The following is a 22769-nucleotide window of genomic DNA, read 5'->3' as shown; positions in this document are numbered from 1 at the left end:
GTGTTATAAAGCAATGCTGCAATCGTATCTGGTCATAAACCGTTGTAAATACAGAAGAGTAAAGACGTATCGACAGCAAAATCAATGGGTGTGAATTGAGAAAAATGAATTGGAAACTTCCACTGCAAAAAAGCAATGGGTTTTAAGATATTTTTTTTATTTGCACCCAAAATTCAAATGCCTTCAATGTCATTTATTTTTCTGGCACGTTTCAAGGTGAAAGCTTTAGCCATCTTGATAGAGAATGCTTTAAATGCATCATTCTTTTAGGTTGTCTGTACTTCAGCAGATTCCTATCTCTAATGTCTCTAAACATCTTTTTCTTACTCATCAGTTCTGCATTATCTAGTGCTGTACTCTTGCACTTGGAACTTGGCAATGCAACCTGATTATCAGCAAACTGCAATTCAGTTATCAACAGTCTCCCTACCCTCGTTGCCTCCTTTACATCATCCAGTGTGTTCTTAACCAGGTCTTCGTCACTATATATAAATGTTGAAGAGCAGTGGTGATAAGGAGCATCCTTGACTTACAATTGTTCCCACTTTGTCCTGACTCTGATAGTTATCTTTCTTTGTTACTAGGGGGCTTTCACTTTCACCAAACAGCAAATCTTTTAATTCTCGCGGATACGCCTCTTCATTGGGAAGAAACACTACTTTTCCCTGATGGCAACATGAATTAGATGAAAGTTTAAATCCGAACAATATATTTGATCTCTTTTCGCTGTTCTGTTATCTCACTGAGTAATAATTTCTATTTGTTTGCGCTAATGCGATCTTTACTATCATTTTTTTGAGAGTTTCGAATTTTAGTACTTTCATTATCTCTAACCTGCTCTGCATGTGTATTGCGCCAATGTTTTTGAATTCTTTACGACGTTCTACTTTGTCATCTATTCTTTGTCTTTTATTTCCGGCCCCAGGCGTGGTTAAATCTCTTGGCACAGAGTTTTGTCTCGCGGGACCTGAAAGTATCTCTCTGAAAAAGTCACGTCTCATCCCAGGATTTTTTTTTATTATAATAGAAAGATTATGAAACAGCTAGACTCACAAACAGTCTCTCAGTTTGACCCGCGCCTCTCTAAGTGCCTTAATCAAAATATTCCAGTTAACTATGTCAAAAGTTTTTTCATAATCTTTACATAAAACTTTTGCATAAGTTGTACTTTATATCCTACTAGACATTAAGCCCGTTACAATAACGGGCGCTAGAATAGTAGTACATAAGCATTAGTAGGAACAGTCAATATTAAATGGCAAAGGACCGTCTATTTTCTGTTACAGTAATACTGGCTTGTATGTGGCTGTAATATGCGTCACTGTATTGTGTGCCTTTAATTTTCTCTCACAGTAATACGTCTCTCCAGCAAGTATTTTAATCTGTGCTGGCATGTAGATGATTATTGTATGTATGGCGTCTCCCCAGCAACGGATTTTATGTGCGCGAAAATAAATCTACTTTTAAAAGTCATCCTATTGTAATATCATGAAAATTCGTATATTTAGGAAAACACTTTACACTTTACCGGGCCAAGTTTGTTAATCGCAAATTTGACATCCTCAGAGTGAACACTTGCACAACAACAAACACGAATCCCACCTCTTTGCATCTCAGTACCCGATTGGATTTTTCGTGCGTTATGTTTTAGGTCTTACCTCATTTACCGAAATCCGATAGATAGATAGATAGATAGATAGATAGATAGATAGATAGATAGATAGATAGATAGATAGATAGATAGATAGATACTTTATTAATCCCAATGGGAAATTCACATTCTTCAGCAGCAGCATACTGATACAATAAATAATATTAAATTAAAGAATGATAATAATGCAGGTGAAAAACAGACAATAACTTTGTATAATGTTAAATGTTAACGTTTACCCCCCCGGATGGAATTAAAGAGTCGCATAGTTTGGGGGAGGAACGATCTCCTCAGTCTGTCAGTGGAGCAGGACAGTGACAGCAGTCTGTCGCTGAAGCTGCTCTTCTGTCTGGAGATGATACTATTTAGTGGATGCAGTGGATTCTCCATAATTGATAGGAGCCTGCTGAGCGCCCTTCGCTCTGCCACAGATGTTAAACTGTCCAGCTCCATGCCAACAATAGAGCTTGCCTTCCTCACCAGTTTGTCCAGACGTGAGGCGTCTTTCCTCTTAATGCTGCCTCCCCAGCACACCACTGCGTAGAAGAGGGCGTTCGCCACAACTGTCTGATAGAACATCTGCAGCATCTTATTGCAGATGTTGAAGGACTCCAGCCTTCTAAGGTAGTATAACCGGCTCTGTCCTTTCTTGCACAGCGCATCAGTATTGGCAGTCCAGTCTAATTTATCATCCACCTGCACTCCCAGATATTTATAGGTCTGCACCATCTGCACACAGTCACCTTTGATGATCACTGGGTCTATGAGGGGTCTGAGCCTCCTAAAATCCACCACCAGCTCTTTGGTTTTGCTGGTGTTCAGGTGTAGGTGGTTTGAGTCGCACCATTTAACAAAGTCATTGATTAGGTCCCTATACTCCTCCTCCAGCCCATTCCTGATGCAGCCCACGATAGCAGTGTCATCAGCGAACTTTTGCACATGGTAGGACTCCGAGATTGGATCGGCCGCACGATATTTTATAGGTCCCGCCCTCTCTGTCTTGTGTGACCCGTCAGGCGGCCTTTGAAGCATCGCACCGTGCCCCGCGCATGCGTACTTCGCCAGAAGACACACTCACACGGACACATGGATGCACACAGGGATTTTATTAAAGAGGATGATAGTCTACTACAGTATGTATCATTGAACGCTACCTCTTAAAAAATTGGTGTGTCCATGTTTACTTGTTTAAATATCAGGTTTACTGGTGATGTGCAGGTTTTTACTGTTCCCATTATTTTCTTGTAGTTTTCTATGCAACTGATAAATTTAATATTATCTTTTTCCAGAAGGACGAAGTATATAACGTTTTACAGAAAATGGCTGTCCTCTGTGAATCTGCAAACTAAGACCAAAGTAATGAAAAACGGTAATATTTATTAAGGTAGATAAAACAAGCAGGGAGGGATAAACACAGAGGACAAATAAAGTAAAGCAGAATAGAGAAAATAACTGTCCAACTGCCCCTTGCGCCTCACTACACAGGTGCCAGTCAATAATTAACTCTTGGGTTTGCTTGTTCAGTTGCCTGCTACAATACAATGCCACTCACTCCCTTTCTCCTCTCCTATACCTTTCATTCTCTTGTCAGGTTAGTTTCATGCTTCTGTTCCTCTCACCCTTCAAGTGTTTGCTCAGAGCTCTTTCCCAACTCTGTGCTGCCTTAAGTGCTGCCACCAGTGTGGTTTTATAGCCCATCCCAAGATCATTTCTGGCCATGTCCCAGAATCACTTTGCTTGATCTAGACAGACCGTAGGAGAGCTCCTCCCAATGCCCCCTGCTGTACCTGCACCCCTGTGCCTTCCACAGCACGTAAAGGGCCAGTTCTCCAAAACAGCTGTTTGCATTATCTGCGGGACAGCACATTCACACACATTCCCTTCTCAGATAATTTGCTATCTGTCAGTCAGGTGGCATTGCCAACTCAGGTTTATCCCTCATGGCCTCTGTCTCTCTTTCACTAAAAGATTAGGCAAAGCTGGCAAGTATTAGATTGCCTGCCCCCTAGTGTCCTGGGGAAACACTGGATATGTGCATGTCTTCTGTTTCCTTAATGGTGCCATATGTGAATCCTTCCTGGGCACCCAGGATACCCACAAATCATACTACAGCTGGTGGAGTGCTGGTCATTACACTGGCATAAAAACCTGCACTGCAATTTCAGTGTACACATTACTGGGGCCTTGTTATGGCCCTGTCATTGTCCTGTACCACCTCCATATACCTACAGCCCCAGCTCTGACTGCGTTCATTTCTACAGCTTCCTCCATCTTTCCATAGTACTCAACATATTCCAAGTTTTGGTTAATATTTTAATCTATACATTGTATTTATTTTAATAATTACATTACATTTGCAAATCAGACACACACAGTACTACATTGTATTTAAATTACATTCAATGCTCTCTTTCCTTTCCCACTGAAAGCAGAGAAAGACCATGTTCACCTAAAGTCACTTAAAGTCTTGAAGTCCACTGAGATATCTAAAAGGCTATCAATGGTTCAGAATACTAACTCTTGACCACATCAATACATGCCTGCTGGATCCTAAAGAACTTTTTACCTGTTCCTCATTATTTTAGGAAAAATAGGACATTCTTTTCTCATTGTGTTAAAAGTAAAATAAAGTGATGTGCTATACATGTAGTGTAAGTTATCACAGTCGATTCTAAATTAAGCAGTAGTGGCCCATCTAGTGAGATCCCCAAACAGAGCTGTTAGAAGATTAGGAAGTGTCAAGAAACACAGATTATCTTATTAAAAAGCAAAGATTATATTCAAATAAACATTCCCAAATGCAGCTTGGTCAAGAAGGTTGATGACAAAATTGCTCACAATTAGGATCTTGAAAAATGCACATTTTGGATATTCTGAGCTGAGAAAGATGTGGACCATGAATGATCTACAATTTAAATCATGATCCTTAAACTGAGGATTGATTTCCATTTATTATGTAATAATACAATTGAAAGATTGTGCTTTTCAGGGATGACACATTCCCTTCTAGTGGGACCAGTGTTTACAGCCCATCACGTGCAACTTGATTGGCATTCGCCAGAGAATACCTCAATTGGCAGCTGGGCAGTTCTCTTCACAGATGAGAGCAGGTTCATACTGAGCACATGTGACAGACGTGAAAGAGTCTGGAGACACCGTGGTGAACGTTATGCAGGCTGCAACATTATCCAGCATGACCGGTTTGGTGGTGGGTCAGTGATGGTCTGGGGAGGCATTTCCTAGAGGACATCAGGCCCTCATGCCACCCTCACAGAGTCTGTTTCAGAGAGTTTGGTCAGAAACATGCACACCAGAAGCAAGCTGGAGGTCATTTTGTAGGGCTCTGGCAGTGCACTTTCTGTTCCTCCTCACACAAAGAAGCAGATACCTGCTGCTGGGTTGATGCTCTTTTATGGCCCTGTCCAGCTCTCCTCGTGTAATGGTCCATCTCCTGATATCTCCCCCATGCTCTTAAGACTGTGCTGGGAGACACAGCAAACCTTCCTGTGACTGTACGTATGGATGTGCCATCCTGGAGGAGCTGGACTGCCAGTGCAACCTGAGTTGGCTGCAGGTACTGCCTCATGCTACCAGTAGTGACAAGGATACCAGCAAAACACAACACTACAGAAGAATCAGTCAGGAAGGATAAAGAGAGAGCAATTGTATGGGCCCACCACCAGTAAAACCATTCCCTTTTTGGGGGTTGTCTTGCTGTTGCCTCTCCACTGTCCCTGTTGTCACTTTCATTTGCACCAAAGCAGGTGAAGTTGATTCACAATGACTTCTGCTTCCTAACTGGACAGAATGATTTTCCTGAAGCTTAATTGACTTGGTGTTAGACTGTGATGATTAAGTGTTCCTTTAATTTTCTTCTGTAGTTATTGTAAATTATTGGATTTTTGACTAGTCTTTGGATTCTTGCTTTAGGACTTTGTTTACATTGAATTGCCTTTGTTTTAGGCAACTCTGTTTTGCATCTTTGTGCTCCAGGTTGTAAATATCTTTTAAAGATTCAACAAGGCTTTTTGTGTGTCTAACTGGGGTTTTTGATGGTATTCCTTCCTCTTGCAGGCATTTATGAACTGCATTTGGGACTTACATGCTTTGGGACTCCTAGTTCACGATAGGTTCCACCTGCAGAGTCCAAGGAAAATAGGAGGACTACCCAAAATGCATAGAGACTAAATAATAAATAAAATATTAACAACATTTACATAACTAATGAAAACACAAAATACTACATCAGAAATAACAAAAAGGACAAATAAAATCAAAATAAACATAAGCCAGGGAGCACACCCTGACTGAAACATAACAAGTGTAACTTCCATCTTCCACTCTCTTGGGGATCCCCAAAAGCTTTATTTTCAGTATTTGTATGTTTAGCCCATATAGAATGGGTAGTGATTTCTTGTTACTTTTTTCACATTTTTGTTTGCTCCAGTTTTTTGAAAGGGAGATGAAACAAGGCACAGAAGGGGGTATATACTTCTAATGTTAGCTTTAAATCTCAAATAACAATAAGTGAAGGAAAGCCAGTGGATTAGTATAATATTGATAGTGTCCCCACTCTGTCCATGATCCTTCTAAAGATAAGAACAGGATGACTGTTTATGATCCAAAGATAAGACTTGAGGTTTATACAGGTTTGCCATTTAATAACATCAAACTGGTGTTTGTTCCCAGATATGATGCAGGGATAAGTGCTTGTTTCCTATAAACAAACTGGATGAGTGGGTTAGAAAATGAATGGTGGAACAAATGGGTGGATAGCTTAATTAAATGTGAATGCATTCTTACAAGACTTTAGACACTTCTCTAGATAGCACTTGCTCACTTTACCTCTCTTTATTATAACACAGAGATGATCATTATCCTGTTCTGTACAGTAGCTTTAGCCAAAAATTCTGCTGTCCTGAAAGAGGGTTCTTTCTTTTCATACAGCCAGGGCTGTGGAGTTGGTACACAAAACCTTCAATTCCAACTCTGACTCCTCAATTTATGGTACCACTGACTCCAAGTTCTTAATTTCTGGTACCACCAACTCCAACTCCTCTATTTGTAATTAGACTAATATATTTACAATGTTAATTGGAAGCACATAACAAACAAGATAAAAGGCACTTCACCATAGCCAGCGTGAATCAGTAGGCTACCCTGTCACACTCTAACCAGTTAAAGCTTGGCTTTAAAGGTAGTAGCAATGTTGTTGTGGCTTACAAACACCGAGTAACATTAAACATAAGACTAAACAAAATGAAAAAAAAAGGTATATTTTTTTATCAAAGGTCTAGAAGAAAAGTAGTTTAATCAAATCAGTATATATGAAATTGGAAACTTTCACATTATATTACAATTAGTCAGATTCGGAGTGTGACAGATAGGGGGCGCTATCTCTCCCTTGAACCCTCGGACCAGATGCCAGACACCAGATAAAAGTTCAAATAATGACTTTATTATAATTATTCAGTGCACAAAGCACCACCACCTCCATTATTCCAATAAATACAATAACCAATAAATCAATAATTCACAATAATCCTCCACACCTCCCAGCAGCTCAGTCACCCTTCTTCCCAACTCGGCTCGATTCGCTGGGGTTTCCCAGAATCCTTTATAGTCCTTGACCCGGAAGTGTTTCTGTCTCTCAGTCCATGTGACTTTCTATCACTTCTGGGTCAGGTAAAAACATCTCCTTTTTTCCTCAGCCTGGAAGTATATCATTTCTTCCGTTCCTGTGACTTGGAAATACTTCCAGGCTATGCGGAAAGTATAAATTCCTGGGCCTCCCTGCAGCGTCCCCTGGCGGCCCCCACGGTATCCAGCAGGGCTGTGAAGAAAAACTCTAAGGTCCATGATGCCCTGCTGGAACTCGGGGCACATCCATGTTGCCAGGAGGGCTCCATCTGGCGGTGTGGGAGTATTGGCCGGGATGAACGGCCATATCCCACAGGAGTCAGAGTCAGTGCATTTTTACCGACACTGACTCCAGTTGGGTCAGGTCAGGGAACATGCACTGGTACAGCGCGTTGCCACAACCCCGCACATGACAAAACAGCTTTGTCTCCCAGATGCCAACCCCCTAGGCAGACATGCGGTCTAGTTCCACCCTCTGGAAATGACCATCTATCTGCTGCAGCCAGATGCTAGGTGGGCATCCTCCCTTGGCCAGGTCCAGCTGCTCAGGTCCTCAAAGAATTATGCCTCATGTCCGTAGTTCTGGAACTGAAACTCCCTTACAATGCAGGTAATGTGCCTCATTCGGGACTCTGTGAGCAACTGTTAATTCGACACAAAGTCAAACCAGTGGTACCCAAGGATTCCCCGGAGAGACACAGTACCAAAGGAGTCCAGTTTTCATCTCAGGTCACTAGATAGCGTCCATGTCTCACAAGCATATAGCAAAACAGGAAGCACCAGGACTGTAAAGACTTGGACCTTCATTCTTTTGCAAAGATATCGGGAGCGCCACACACCCTTTCCCAGTGACCTCATGACCCACCCATGCTCTTCTAATCCATCTACTGACTTCATAGGAAGACTCACCAGAGACATGAACATCGCTGCCAAGATAAGTTTGTCACGATGCGGGTTCTTTCCATGCTCCCATCGTCCGTCCAGGAGCCCTGAACCCAACACCGTCGGTAATGTCACCGAGAGGAGCTGACAAATGAGGACAAATCTCACATTAAGCCAGGGGATATTTCACAAAAAGTGCATAAGTGCTTTTATTAAAACAGAGTCCAAAGTGCAGTGCATCAGGTGTCAATAAATAAATCCCTCATAAAACAAGTGTCCAGTGAAGATAAAAAACATCAATAAATCCTTTAAAATCAGAGGTAAAAATGCAGCAGTTACAATGCAATCTCTTTCTTTACTGTCCGGCCCACCTCCGTCTCTCTTTCTCCTCGGCTCACCCATTACTGCATCAGCCAGCGGAGACCCCACATCTACGAGCTCCTTCTGCCAACCTCCATCTTGGCCTCCTTACGGACGTCACTGCCAGACCTCCTCCCTTCATCTTTCGCGCTCCCGCAGTCGCTCCTCAGATCCCTCGGGAGGACACCTGCCCTGCTCACCCCATTTCTTGAACATTCAGTGGGGCGAACTAGCCCCCAGAGCACAACCGACTAATGCTGCTTCACACGGCCCCAGCTCATTCGCCTTCCTCTTTTCAGTTGGCCAGATCCTCCCGCTTAGACTGCCTTTCTCTTTTCACTTTACCTCCTTTTCCTTCACCTCGATCAATCTCTCCCGTTCTAGATTTCTCCCTTTCCCGGTGTCGACCCATATAAATACACCCCCGCATGCCTCCATGGGCGCAGCGCATTAATCACACACCGCAGGAAGCCAATGAGGCAATCGAGAACAAATGCACCCACACGTGCAGGTGCAACTCGCTCCAACTACCCCATTAACTCCCCGCGGTCGTGCAATCGTGCCCACGGAGAATGGTACGGCTATACGGATTTGAAACCCGGCCTTTTTTATTGGAAGCCGCGGACCCACTATACCACAAAGTTAACCTATCAACACCAATTCCAGTACCCCAGTAACTGCTTCCAACTCCAACTCCATAGCCCTGCATACAACTTTGTAAGAATTACACCAAATAGAACATAGAAAAAGGTGTTTAGGTGCGAGTAGTCGTTTAACTTTTAAAATAATGTTATTCAACAGTTCCTTGTTTTAAGGCCCATTTTCACATCTGTATGTTTTACAATACACTGTAAAAGAATGGTTTCCAAACCATTAACTAATATACAGTATAAATATCTTGATTTTAAACCCTGTCCGATATTTACAGATATTATTCTGAACCTGCATATGAATGAAGTGTCTGAGATGATAAATGCAGTACTTAGGTGGACTTCTTTTACATCACAGTTTTGAGTGCAGCAATGTATTTTTTTCCAGCGTTCTTTTAATGCTGCTTTTTTGCCCTGGCCTAAAAAAGGACATGTTCATTTCTTTTTCTTTCCATAACAAATTATGAATGCTGCAGTTTGTCTGATGCTTGTCTTAATCATATTGACTCTTTTACATTCCCATAGCCATAGCTTTCCTGGCAACTGTCTCAGTGTGGCTATGTGTGTCAGTATTCATTCAAGCCACGTGACAGTGTGTAGCTGTGTGGTTATGGGATTGGCTCCAACCTAAGGAGGAAGTTGTGCAACAGTACTTTTTCTTTAAATAGTTTCCATGGTGATGGCTCTTTAGTATTTCAACATGTCTCAGCTGGCAGGGTATGTTACACCGGGCTATCGTCCTGTGACTGTGTGTCAGATTTGAGATCCTGAAAGCTCAGGAGCTGAAAAGTCACAATTTAGTTGTATCCATTTGTACACCGTGTGTTTTCACAGCAAACAATGAAACTTAACCCTTCACAGACTACTGACATTTTTCCAATAGTTGTAAATATTATTTAGTGTGGTCATTTTACCCAAATCAGTACAATAATATCATACTTACTAAATTTAAGGCTTAATATTAAGTACTGTGTCATAGTAAATAAACATGCATTTGTTAATATCTTCTACAGTTCAAAAAATTGGGTAAAGAAGAAAATGTCAACCTATTCATTCCAAAGTCAATCACTGAATAAAAGATTGTCAAACACTGGACATGAATAAACATTGTCAATTTAAGCTGAAAACTTTCCATACAATTAGTGATTTGGCTTATTCAATTTTAAGGTCAGGGAGCAAGATCTCAGTAGCACTGGGTGCAAAGCAGAAAACAAACTTGGAAAGTGTGCTCAACCATCACAAGTTACACTCATACCATGTAAGGCCATTTCAAACAACACACAGACACTGCAAGAATAAGCAGGCTACACATAGACTGGGCCAGAATTTAAAGGCAATTTCTTAGAACTGTGAAGTCGTAGAGTCAGTGGGAGCTGAAAGCTGTCCTGGTAGGGTGTAAGTCAGAAACAAACCCTGGAATGGACGAAAGGCACATTTGTACTGGAATCACCAGTTAACCTGTCTCTTTAGGAAGAAGCAAATGGAGTAAAATACAGTAACAATGACCAAAATAGGATACTAACCTATTCTGGAGGTGTGCAGCAGCAGTTCTCAGCACTGTACCACCAGCAAAGAGATTATTTTCCACCCATTTTTGGAACTCCATTTAATCTAATTTTAGAGTCACTTGGCCTATGCCAGATTGTTCCTGCCTCATGCACTATAGCTGCTGGGTTAAGAGTAAGGAGCACCCGTGAACTAATAATATTAGCCATAACATGGGTGGCTTATTGTATACATAAAAGAACTCAGTTACTTACATAGTACTTCTGAACATACTTTAACCCACAACACCACAATTCAGACGCTTTGTCTTCGGAAAAATGTACCAGGCGAAGCAGTGTAACACAGTTACTAACCTATATACAGTATAAGGAAATGTTCATAAGTACTATAAGTGCTATATTACACATTGAGGAATTATGAAAAATTAAACAAACCCATGTCAGAAAATAGAAAGGTAAGGTGAAAAGTGGAACATAGATATTTATAGGACAGTTCTGGGTGATGGTGAGTTTGCTTTTGTGTTGTAGTGTTAATTTAGGAGATTCATTTATAGTAATAGTGTATGTAAAATTTAAGTAGTGACTCTGAGATCTTTAACCATTTGCCCTTATAACAGGCTACAAACTCAACAGTGATGATGAATCTGAGGTATCCTACCACTAGCCCCTTTCTTTATTCATTTTTGGTAAGTTTTTAAACACAACATTTAAGCTCAAATTAATTTTGAGTTTTTTGCACTGAATTCTATAAGTTGTACATCTGGTGTTCTGTTCAGAATTAGTTCCTGCCTCATATCCAGTATTGCCAGGATAAGCTCAAGCCCCCAGCAACCTGAATTAGAGTAAAGGGTCTGAGAACATATGTACTGTATGTGTAAACTGTATGTATGGACATTCTGTAGGCTGTGATGCTTCGTTTGCTTCACGTCTCTTATCATTGCCTTTATATATGCTTATAATATACATGTCTGTATACCTGCATTGTTATCACTCTTTAATTTAATATTGTCTTTATCAGTATGCTGCTGCTGGAGTATGTGAATTTCCCCTTGGGATTAATAAAGTATCTATCTATCTATCTATCTATCTATCTATCTATCTATCTATCTATCTATCTATCTATCTATCTATCTATCTATCTATCTATCTATCTATCTATCTATCTATCTATCTATCTATCTATCTATCTATCTATCTATCTATCTATCTATCTATCTATCTATCTATCTTGCTGTCCTCTTCACCTTATGTTTTCTAACTATTGGTATTTGATTACTATACTCAGATCTAAAGACAGAATATAAAAATGAAGACTGCACTTCTCAACAAAAATCTAATAAGCTACAGAACAAATGTCACAAGGCAATGCAGCCCAACCTTTCCATTTATTTATTCAGATTATTTTCATCCATCTGTTTACTTAAACTGCTTTTCTCACAAAGAGCCTATTCCAGCAGCACTGGCTATAAAGCAGGATTACTTCAAGGTGAGACGCCATTATATTGCAGTGAACGCTGCTACACACACACCCACACTCACTCACTGACTTGACATCTTTACAGAATGATAGGGTTGTCAGGACAATGCGCAAGCTACAGACAACAATCAAGTCCGAAATTGAACGTGTGCGCCTAAAACTGTGAAACAACAGCACTGATCACTGTGCCACTATTCTACACTTGCTGTACTTATTTAATTTCTCTTAAAATGTTATTCATTTGTCTTTAGTGCATTTCTTCTAAAGCCCTGAAGCTTTTAAAGGATTTCTACCTGTGTCCTGAGGACTTTCTCAGCTGGTTTAACAAGAACCTATGGAATGAAGTGATAGAGGCTGATTTTGTTGTTTTTTGTGTGTGTAGGTGTTTGTTTTTTCTTCTCAAATATACTATCGTTATAAGGCTCCCATCTCCAGGGCAACAGAGAATTACTTAAGAGCTGACATCAAACTAATAAGCATGTAAGAATGAAATACATTTAAAACAATGATTTGTCCCATGGCTAAAAAGCAGATCCTGTTAGCTTTCTGAATAATGAACAACTGCTGCAAGGATCCTTTCCTCCATTTTCATAATGTTTTTTTGCTTCCTAGGGAATCAGAGCATATCCGACTAGTATCTTATGAAAGGCTAAAACCAACTGTGCCAATGTGTCAGTCTATTCCAGGAGACAGTCCTGCATACTATCACAGCAGGTCATTTAGGGCCCATTATTATATTAGCATAAAATTCTTTTGAACAGAAGAAGAAAATAGAATACATCTATACAGATCCAGGGAGAATGAGTTAAAAGTGCACACAGACTGTGACATGGCCAATCTCTGGATGTTGTGGGCAGCAGTGCTAACAAATGCCCTACTGTACTACAAAATGAGAATCAACATTACTTCAGTTTGTTATTATAGAGTACCTACTTCCTTCACTGGACAGGCACATAGTCCTGCACAGATTTCAAAATATTTTAGGGTAACGGTAAAGAATGCCATCAGGCTTTCCAGTCATGGTTACACTGTTGATGGAATAGGCTCCAGTACATTATGACCTGACTGGGTTCAGATTATGAGTAAATCGTTATAAAGGTTCACACATCTATCAGAACTCTTTTAGCTTATTTGGCCAGTTGGGAATTGAGTAGAAAAAAGCACCCAGCTAATGCATATTTTGGAGATAATATACCTGTGAAAACTCTTTAATTATGAGACAAGGTAAAGTGTGACCGATAGAGGCCTAGGCATTGTGCAGTGCACAACAGGGCTACCTCTGATTTGGCATTGGACTTTAAACTACATTCTAATCTTCTAATGTCCTAATGTTTCTAATTCAGTTCCTGCCTCAATGTGTGATCATGGCAAGTTATTTAATTCATCTATGATCCAACTGTAAAACATATAAAAAACTGTAAATTATAATGAATGTGTAAGTTGCTTTGGGTAATTGCATCGGCAAAACATTAAAAAACAATTGCTTCAGTGGCTTTATATTATGGTCTAACATTGGTGTCTGTTGCTAATGATATCATCCCTGCCACCTGTACCATGAAGGAATTACTTGGCATAAGGGCAGAAAGAGAATGGAAACACGTCAGTCATCAAGCCATTATTAAAAAAGTCGGACCAACACCCACATATACATAATAATTATAGACCCATTTCAAATTTACCCTTTCTCTCTAAAATACTTTAAAAAGTAGTCACCAATCAGCTTCAGTCACACCTTACACCCTCACTGTTTGAGAAGTTTCAGTCTGACTTCTGCACTGGTCATAATACAGAAACGTCACAAACACATATTGTAAATGACATTCTCATATCCTCTGATGAAGGAAATTCCACTGTAATTATGTTGTTAGACTTAAGCTCGGCATTTGACACCATTGACCATTCTATTTTACTACACAGACTGGAAACTGACATTGGGCTTACAGGCAATGTCCTCTCCTCGTTTAGTTCTTATTTATCAAATCAATCCCAGTACGTACAGAAATGTGCTGACAGCACTCCATCACTATACACAGAAGTGAGATACGGTGTCCCGCAGGGCTCAGTACTGGAACCTTTACTGTTTTCATTTTACATGCTTCCACTGGGATCTATCATGAGAAAACATAATGTTAATTTTCACTCGTAAGCAGATGACATCCAGTTATACCTTTCTTTTACACCAAATGACATTTCTCTGATGTTGTCCTTAATTAGATGTGTTAGTGAATTAAAGGAGTGGATGGGTGAGAATTACTTGTTTTTAAACACAGATAAAACAGAGATGTTAATTATTGGAGGGAAAGATGCTGATCGCAACAATATTCTGTCAGTTGGAATCACCAGTAGTTTTACTGAATCAGCCTACAATCTAGGCATTGTTTATGACTCTAGCATGCATAAAGTGCTCTAAAGCGCATATTACAAAAATGTCCAAAACATGTTTTTTCCATCTTACAAATGTTGGGAAATGAAGGTCTTTTCTAAATATACGGGATACTGAGAAATTAATTCATGTATTCATTTCTAGTAGCATTAACTACTGCAATGTGATGTTCACTGGTTGTTCAAATTGTACTTTATACAGTTTTCAGTTAATTCAAAATACTGCTACAAGAATTATGACAAGAATAAGAAAATACAAACACATAAGTCCAGTTCTTAAATCCTTATGCTGGCTTCTGGTTAAGTTTATGGCAGATTTCAAAATCCTGCTTTTAACATGTAGTGCCTTAAATGGCCAATGCCCTGCTTACTTTTCTGAATTTATCATTACTTACAAACCGAAGTGCACATTAATATCTCAAGATGCCAATCTGCTTATGATTATGAGGATTAATAAAATAACAGTGAGAGGTTGAGTTTTTAGTTACAGGGCCCTGAAGCTGTGGAATGGTCTGCCACTATGAGGTGCTCCTTCAGTCTCAGCTTTTAAATCCCTGAAGACTCACTACTTCAGTTTAGCATATCCTGATTAGAGCTGCTGGTTAACTGTGAATACTGCATCTCTCTTGTTAGTCATTAGCACTAAAATGTAATATGATATTAATAAACTGTTACTAATACTCACCTACTCTTGTTTCTCTTCTTGGTACTCACATGTGGCACTTGGTGCCACTGTTCTGCTGCCAAGTTGTTTGCCTGCCTATGGGAAAGTCGTCTCTGATAAAGGAGCATTGGAATCATCGGGTAGATGGGCCCTTTCATGTGATTGGTCGGCCCAGCACTGACTCAGCTGTGGAACTGCCAGAAGGTGGAGGCAGCTTGTTGGCTGAGATTTCCAGGACTCTGAAGAAATCTCAATCTTCATATTTTATATAATCTATTCATGCATTTTGCTTTGTAGCTTGTACTCTTACTATTGTACTAATGTATTATATTTATGAGGTGGCAATGATACACTGGCCATCTAGATCTGTGAAGAGGATTACTTGCGTTCTGTTTGTTGTATTTACCCCATCTTGTGACATTTTTTTCACTTGCTCAACGTACATACAATACAATACAATACAGTTTATTTTTGTATAGCCCAAAATCACACAGGAAGTGCCGCAATGGGCTTTAACAGGCCCTGCCTCTTGACAGCCCCCCAGCCTTGACTCTCTAAGAAGACAAGAAAAAACTCCCAAAAAAACCTAGTAGGGAAAAATGGAAGAAACCTTGGGAAAGGCAGTTCAAAGAGAGACCCCTTTCCAGGTAGATTGGGCGTGCAGTGGGTGTCAAAAGAAGGGAGTCAATACAATACAATACAGTACAGTACACAGAACAGAACAATTTCTCAATATAGTAAGAAATAAAAAATATAAATTTTAGAAGTACAGAGCAGAATTTAACAGTAGATGATATATCCCATAATAAGATTTGGATTTGTATAGAGTCCTGGAGACCTCATCCTTCAAGCTGCCTCCCCCATTTGGCCATTCCACAGCTGAAACAGTGCTGGGCCAGCCAATCCGATGAAAGGACCCTCTCTCCCACGATTCCTGCAATCCTCCATCTGGGATGACTTTTCATTAGGCAGGCAAAACAACTTGGCAGGTGGGCCATGGCACCAAGTGCCACATTTGAGTACCGAGAAGAAAAACAGAATAAGTGAGGGTTAGTATATAATTATAACTGTCATGTTACTTATGTTTAAGTGCTAATGACTAACAACAGAGATGCAGTCTGTACAGTTAATCAGCAGCTCTAGTCAGGATATGCTAAACTGAAGTAGTGAGTCTTCAGCCGGGATTTAAAAGCTGAGACCGAAGGGGCATCTCTTATAGTAGCAGGCAGACCATTCCACAGTTTAGGGGCCCTGTAACTAAAAGCTCGACCTCCCACTGTTATTTTATTAATCCTTGGAATCATAAGCAGACCGGCATCTTGAGATCTTAATGTGCGCTCTGGTTTGTAAGTCATGATAAGTTCAGACAAGTAAGCCGGACCTCGACCATTTAATGCTTTATATGTTAAAAGAAGGATTTTGAAATCTGCCCTAAACTTAACCGGGAGCCAGTGTAAGGATTTAAGAACTGGAGTTATGTGTTCATATTTTCTTGTTCTTGTAATAATTCTCGCAGCCGCATTTTGGATTAACTGGAGGCTGTATAAAGAACAGTTTGAACATCCAGTGAACACCGCATTGCAGTAATCAATCCTACTAGAGATAAATGCATGAATTAGTTTCTCAGAATCATGTTTATTTAAAAAGCGCCTTAATTTCCTAACATTTTTAAGATGGAAGAAACATGTTTTGGACAACTTTGAAATATGCGCTTTAAATGACATGCTAGAGTCAAAGATAACTCCTAGATTGCGGGCTGATTCAGTAAAATTGACTGGGATTCCCACTGAGTTAAATGATGACAAAATATTGTTGTGATCAGCATCATTCCCTCCAACAATTAACATCTCTGTTTTATCTGTATTTAAAGACAAGTAGTTCTTATTCATCCACTCCTTTAATTCACTAACACAACTAATTAAAGACAACATTGGAGAAACTTCATTTGATTTAAATGAAAGGTATAACTGGGTGTCATCTGCATACGAGTGAAAATTAACATGATGTTTCCTAATGAGAGATCCCAGTGGAAGCATGTACAGTGAAAACAGTAAAGGTCCCAGTACTGAGCCCTGCGGGACACCATATTGAACTTCTGTGTATAATGATGGAGTACTGTCAGCACATTTCTGTACATATTGGAATCGATTTGATAAGTAAGAACTAAACCAAGCGAGCACGGTGCCTGTAAGCCCAACATCATTTTCTAGCCTGTGCAGTAAAATAGAAAGGTCGATGGTGTCAAACGCTGCACTTAAGTCCAACAACATAATTACAGTGGAGTTTCCTTCATCAGAGGATATCAGAATGTCATTTACAACCCGTGTTAGTGCCGTTTCTGTACTATGACCAGTGCGAAAACCAGACTGGAATTTCTCAAATAAATTGTAATGCATAAGGTGTGTCTGAAGCTGACTGGTGACTACTTTTTCTAGTATTTTAGAGAGAAACGGTAAATTTGAAATAGGCCTATAATTATTTAGTATATGTGGGTCAAGGTCTGACTTTTTAAGTAATGGTTTAATGACTGACACTTTTAGTGTATCAGGTACTGTGCCATGCCATGGAAAGGGGTCTCTCTTTGAATTTAATTTCCCAAGATTTCTTCCATTTTTCTTTTACATAGAATATTTTTGGGAGTTTTTTCAAGTCTTTTTCGGGTGTCAAGGCTGGGGGGGTGCTCTTAAAAAACAGGGCCTGTTAAAGGCCGTTGCGGCACTCCCTATGTGATTTTGGGTTCTACAAAAAGTAAACTGTTGCTATTGATGTTCTTGTTGTTGTTGTTAGCCACAATTATTGGCCCCGTTATTGCCTAGAATGGTGTACCATACTATAACCCCAGCAGTCCAAAGTGAGCTTGAAGGGGGATATCATAGTCAGAGGCCTGCTGTATTTCCAAGAACACTGGAAGTTCCTCAGAAAAATGTGGAACACCCACCAATGGTATATGGGGTCTATAACTTTGCAAATATTAAGGTTGAGAATAGGAGATTCCTAGAAAGTACTAACAATGTTAATCTCTGGATGTCCTGCCATAGTGGGGGGTTCCTGTTAAATCCTAGGGTCGCCTTTGGCTGTAGGATTTCATCCCAACCATCTTCACAACCAGCGAGTCATTTTTACCTTTATAATCTCACTGTTTATTCAGGAGACCTTTTAAAATTTTTCTTAGAAAAGTGCAGTGGTGTGAAATGTACATTTATAAGAAATCACAAATTGTATTTCTAGAGATTTAAATGCTTAACTCTGTTTTTTTTTGGTGGAGTTTGGTGTCTTAATTGTATCTGAATACTGACAATTAATAATTACCAGAGAAGATGCAGGTGCAAATGACACTGACTTCTAAAGACTAGTAGCTACTTCAGTGTTATCCCACTTGTGTATTTATTAGCAAACACTGGCTTAAATAACTTGAGCATTAACAAAGAACAAAATATTAAATGGCAAGTGTATCACACACAAATGCTTGCTTCATTAAGTAGTCATTTAGCATAAACCAGTTTATAAAAGAGTAACACAATAAAATAAAATATCTGGAAAATGACAGCTTGCTCAAGTAATTGGGGAGTCCTGTTAAAGGAAGAAATTGCCATACTAGAATAAAAACTCTTTATATGTTATTTGACTGGCCTCTCTTTATGAGGGCTTATGAAAAGGCAGCTTGTCGCATTGTACAATATAGTGGGAATCTCCAGTCGAAAAATGTGCCAGCTGCTAAAAAGTTTCTTCTTGACACGATTCTAGATTTATGCAAGTGGAGACAAATGATAAGTTTATATAAATAACATAATTAGTTTTTATTATAAAAATGATTCATAATAAGTATTGCTATATCATTTGATTATTATTCATTTTAAAATATTTTTACTGCTAGATTTTTTTTAATAGGTTTGGATAAAATGAAGGAAACATTTACTTTCTGTAAAAATAATAATGCATCTCTCTATTATATAAAAAAATCTTGGGATGAGACTTTTTGCCGGCGACGAGATGTGATCTTTTCAAGAGAGACACAGAGACTCTTTTGAAGAGAGACACTTTCACATCCCGCGAGACAGGCATGTCACATCATAGTTGCAACTTTTGTAAGCAAGTCCCGTGATACACATACAGAGCAGGTTGGAGATAATAGAAGTAGGAAAATTTGAAAGTCTCAAAAAAATGAGTGAAAAGATCACATTAGCACAAACAAACGGAAAATACTACTCGGTGAAATAACGGAAAAGCGAAAAGAGATTGCATAGTGTTTGAGGACAAGAGGACAGGTGCTGTACAGGCACCCAAAATGCCGATCACATGGAACCAAGGCAGCAGCAGCGAGCTAGCAGCAACTCAGTAGCTGATTGAGCAAAGAGGAGGTAAAAAAAAAACAACTGTTACTTGTTTCCCAATGTATCACCATTTAAGAGGGGTTTCAAAGGAGCAACTGCGTCACCTTGGTTTGCATTCGGGCACACTCTTCACAATGGTGCATGGGGAATTGGTATGCGAGCAAACTGCAGATCACACGGCAAAACAGCAACAGCAAGCCAACAGCTGATTGAGTAAAGAGGAGTTAAAAAATGTATATGTATCCCATTGTATCACCGTTTAAGGATGGATTCGGAGGAGTGGATGCGTATCCTTGTGCGTGGTGCGTTCACCCTTCCTCTTTACAACGCAAGCGGGGTTTGGCGAGTGAAGCAAGCAGTGGGCAAAGCCCCCTAGTTTTATATATAAAGTACCTTTCTGAATTCAAGGTAGCTGGAGTATATGACACACCACAGCCCAAAGGGGCTTCAAGCTATAGAGGATTGCGGAAAAATTAGACTACTTTGTTTAAATGGATGAATCCTACTAAATTAACTCTTTTTCAAAAGTCTTTATGACAATAGTTTCCTTTGATGTTCCTCAATTTGTGGTCAGTTACAACTACTCATTCTTGTGGTCTTTGGTGAAATTAACAATTTTTATAGCAGTAGACCCCACAGATCCATTGTAACTCCTGACATACTTTATCATTCATTATTAGGAAGATGCCAAGGCATCACTCAGAAAAAAAACAAAGAATTTTACACTAGCACAGTGTACAATCAACCTTCACCAATGAATATGGAAATTTGAATGGAACGGCCTTATCTCCAAATAGAATTAAATTTTGTACCATTAAACACACGGCCTCAAAAATTCAACTGATTCCTCATACACCTCTTTCTTACTAAAGTGACAGAACTTGTTTGCAGTTTACACAAGTGACAAAGCCGCATTCCACCCTTATCCTCTTTAAAGCTAATAACAGCAGAGTTGCCTGTGCATCTTAACCATTTCTGTTCCATCATCCTGAAATTTCCATTCCGTCTAAATGTTATGCAATCTATTTAATGGATATAATACTCTACTTCTTCTCTCCCATGCATTTCTCTTCCCTAGTCTTCTTTGTCCTCTTTTCAACTGACCACTTCTCTTCACTTGATATTAATGCTGCCACTGACATCCTGTACTCAAGTCTGCCTTTGTGCCTTGACACTGTCTGTCCTCCCTCCTCCTCTTCTTGTGCACAACCTCACTAGGCCCTACCATTCTATTACGTGGATTCTTATATCACTTCAAGTTGTACATGTCATTCCCTCCAGAGGACCACATTGGCTTGGAATGTCTCAGTGACATCTCAACTTGTGGGAAGGGACACAATTTCCTGCTTAGCCTATCAAAGATGGAGCTACTTGTTATCCCAGCCAGTCTGTCTATTAAGTATACTTTTTCTGTGGAGCTCGGCTCATTATCACTAACACCTACCATGTCAGTATATAAGTGATGACCGAAGACCAGCTATCCTTCACTGACCACATTGCAACCAGGGATGAAAAATATAAATACTAATACATAAAATAAATGTGTCCACTGGTCTGTGCTATAAATGTGTATAATTCCTATAATTTTGATCATTTTTAGTGAATTTGCGCATTTCCTTGTCAAACACGGGAGAAACGTGAGGTGCGGTAGCAACGAGCCTCACCTCACCTCAGACTGCGCTGGGCTGATGCACACAATTGGCATGTGCCTGTTGCTGTCTCTCTGTATGTTGCCAATATAGTGTTTGCAGACACGTTTATTATACACACTGACTTTCCACAATCTGGCTAATATCTTTAATGAATGTATGTGACATATTTAGTCTTGCTGATTGGACATAAAACCACAGTGAAAAGGCACAAGGTGAGGCAGACAGTACTGTGCAGCACCAAAGGGGGCACATGTGAGCCCAATACGTGCTTGTTGCTGCAGTTCTTCTACGCAGATGCTCTCGGCGCCATTAAGTTAGCGATATCAGAAAATCAAGTGCACTACAGTGGTCCATTTGTTTTTATTTTTTGTCCTGACTGACTGCCAACATGGAAGATTATATATTTAAGCTTAAAAAATTATCAAAACTGGACTTTCATTCAAAACAGGAGGTGTTAAATAATGGAAGACCAATGCCGGACCAACTGCAAACCAAAGGACAACTAAAATTTGACCTTGAATGAAATATTATTTTGTTTTCCTTGTTATCCTTTTGGTGAACAGTCTGCATTAAAATTGATTAAAGCATCTGAATTAAGAGCTAAAACTAAAAACTAAATATTTCAGTTAAGGTCAAAATTGAAATCTTTTTTTTTTATACATCACGCAATACTTTCATTTTTATTGTATGAGTATGAATTGTAGAATTGCAATGGCATATTTAGAACACATTGAGGGTGTGGTGCAAATGCGCTCTCTCTGCTCCCTCTCTCACCGCTATAAATGTAATGTTCTTTCTTATCCAAATATGTACCTTACCTATGTGTGTATAAAAGAATGCTGATGAGATATGAAACATAACCAGCCGTCAATGTGCATGCTGCCAATTGAATAGTGAATAAGCTACTCTTTTGGGTTCATATACTGTATTTTTAAATCTGACTCTGAAGGAGTCCGTGCCTCACCAGAAATGAACCTCACCGCACGTCACTGATTGCAACTGTGTCTCATTCATGCAGATTCACTCTGTATAGCATCCACATGATCAGGCAGTATCTGATGGAGTATGCAGCACAACTACTTATCCAGTCATTGGTCTTGTCTCGTCTTGACTACTGCAACTCTTTACTGGCAGTGGCGCCTGCACACACTGCCAAGCCACTGTTGACGGTTCAAAATGCAGCAGCACGTCTTATTTTAAGTTAGCCAAGACAGGCGCATGTTACTACACTTTCAAGTCCACCCACTGGCTCCTTGGTTACCTCTCTCTGTTTAAGAAGTATTTGAAGACTCTCTTGTTCTGGGAATATTTTTCATCCTGCTAATGGTTTTGACGCAATGTTCTTTCTAGCTAAAAAATGAGTAGCTTGTATTGTGTTGTTCTGTTTGACTTAGAGCTCTTCACTTGTAATCTTGTTACACTTGTTTTAGTAGACTGATGTTTATGTTTACCTCCTTTGTAAGTTACTTTGGATAAAACTGTCTGCTAAATGAGTACATGTAAATATCATAAGATTTGGTGTATAAATAGTTGTACAAACACCAAAATATTTATATGAAAGGACCTATATAGACT

Source organism: Erpetoichthys calabaricus, chromosome 16, assembly GCF_900747795.2.
Source record: "Erpetoichthys calabaricus chromosome 16, fErpCal1.3, whole genome shotgun sequence".
In the NCBI taxonomy this organism is placed as follows: Eukaryota; Metazoa; Chordata; class Cladistia; order Polypteriformes; family Polypteridae; genus Erpetoichthys; species Erpetoichthys calabaricus.
This window is presented reverse-complemented; position numbering follows the sequence as displayed.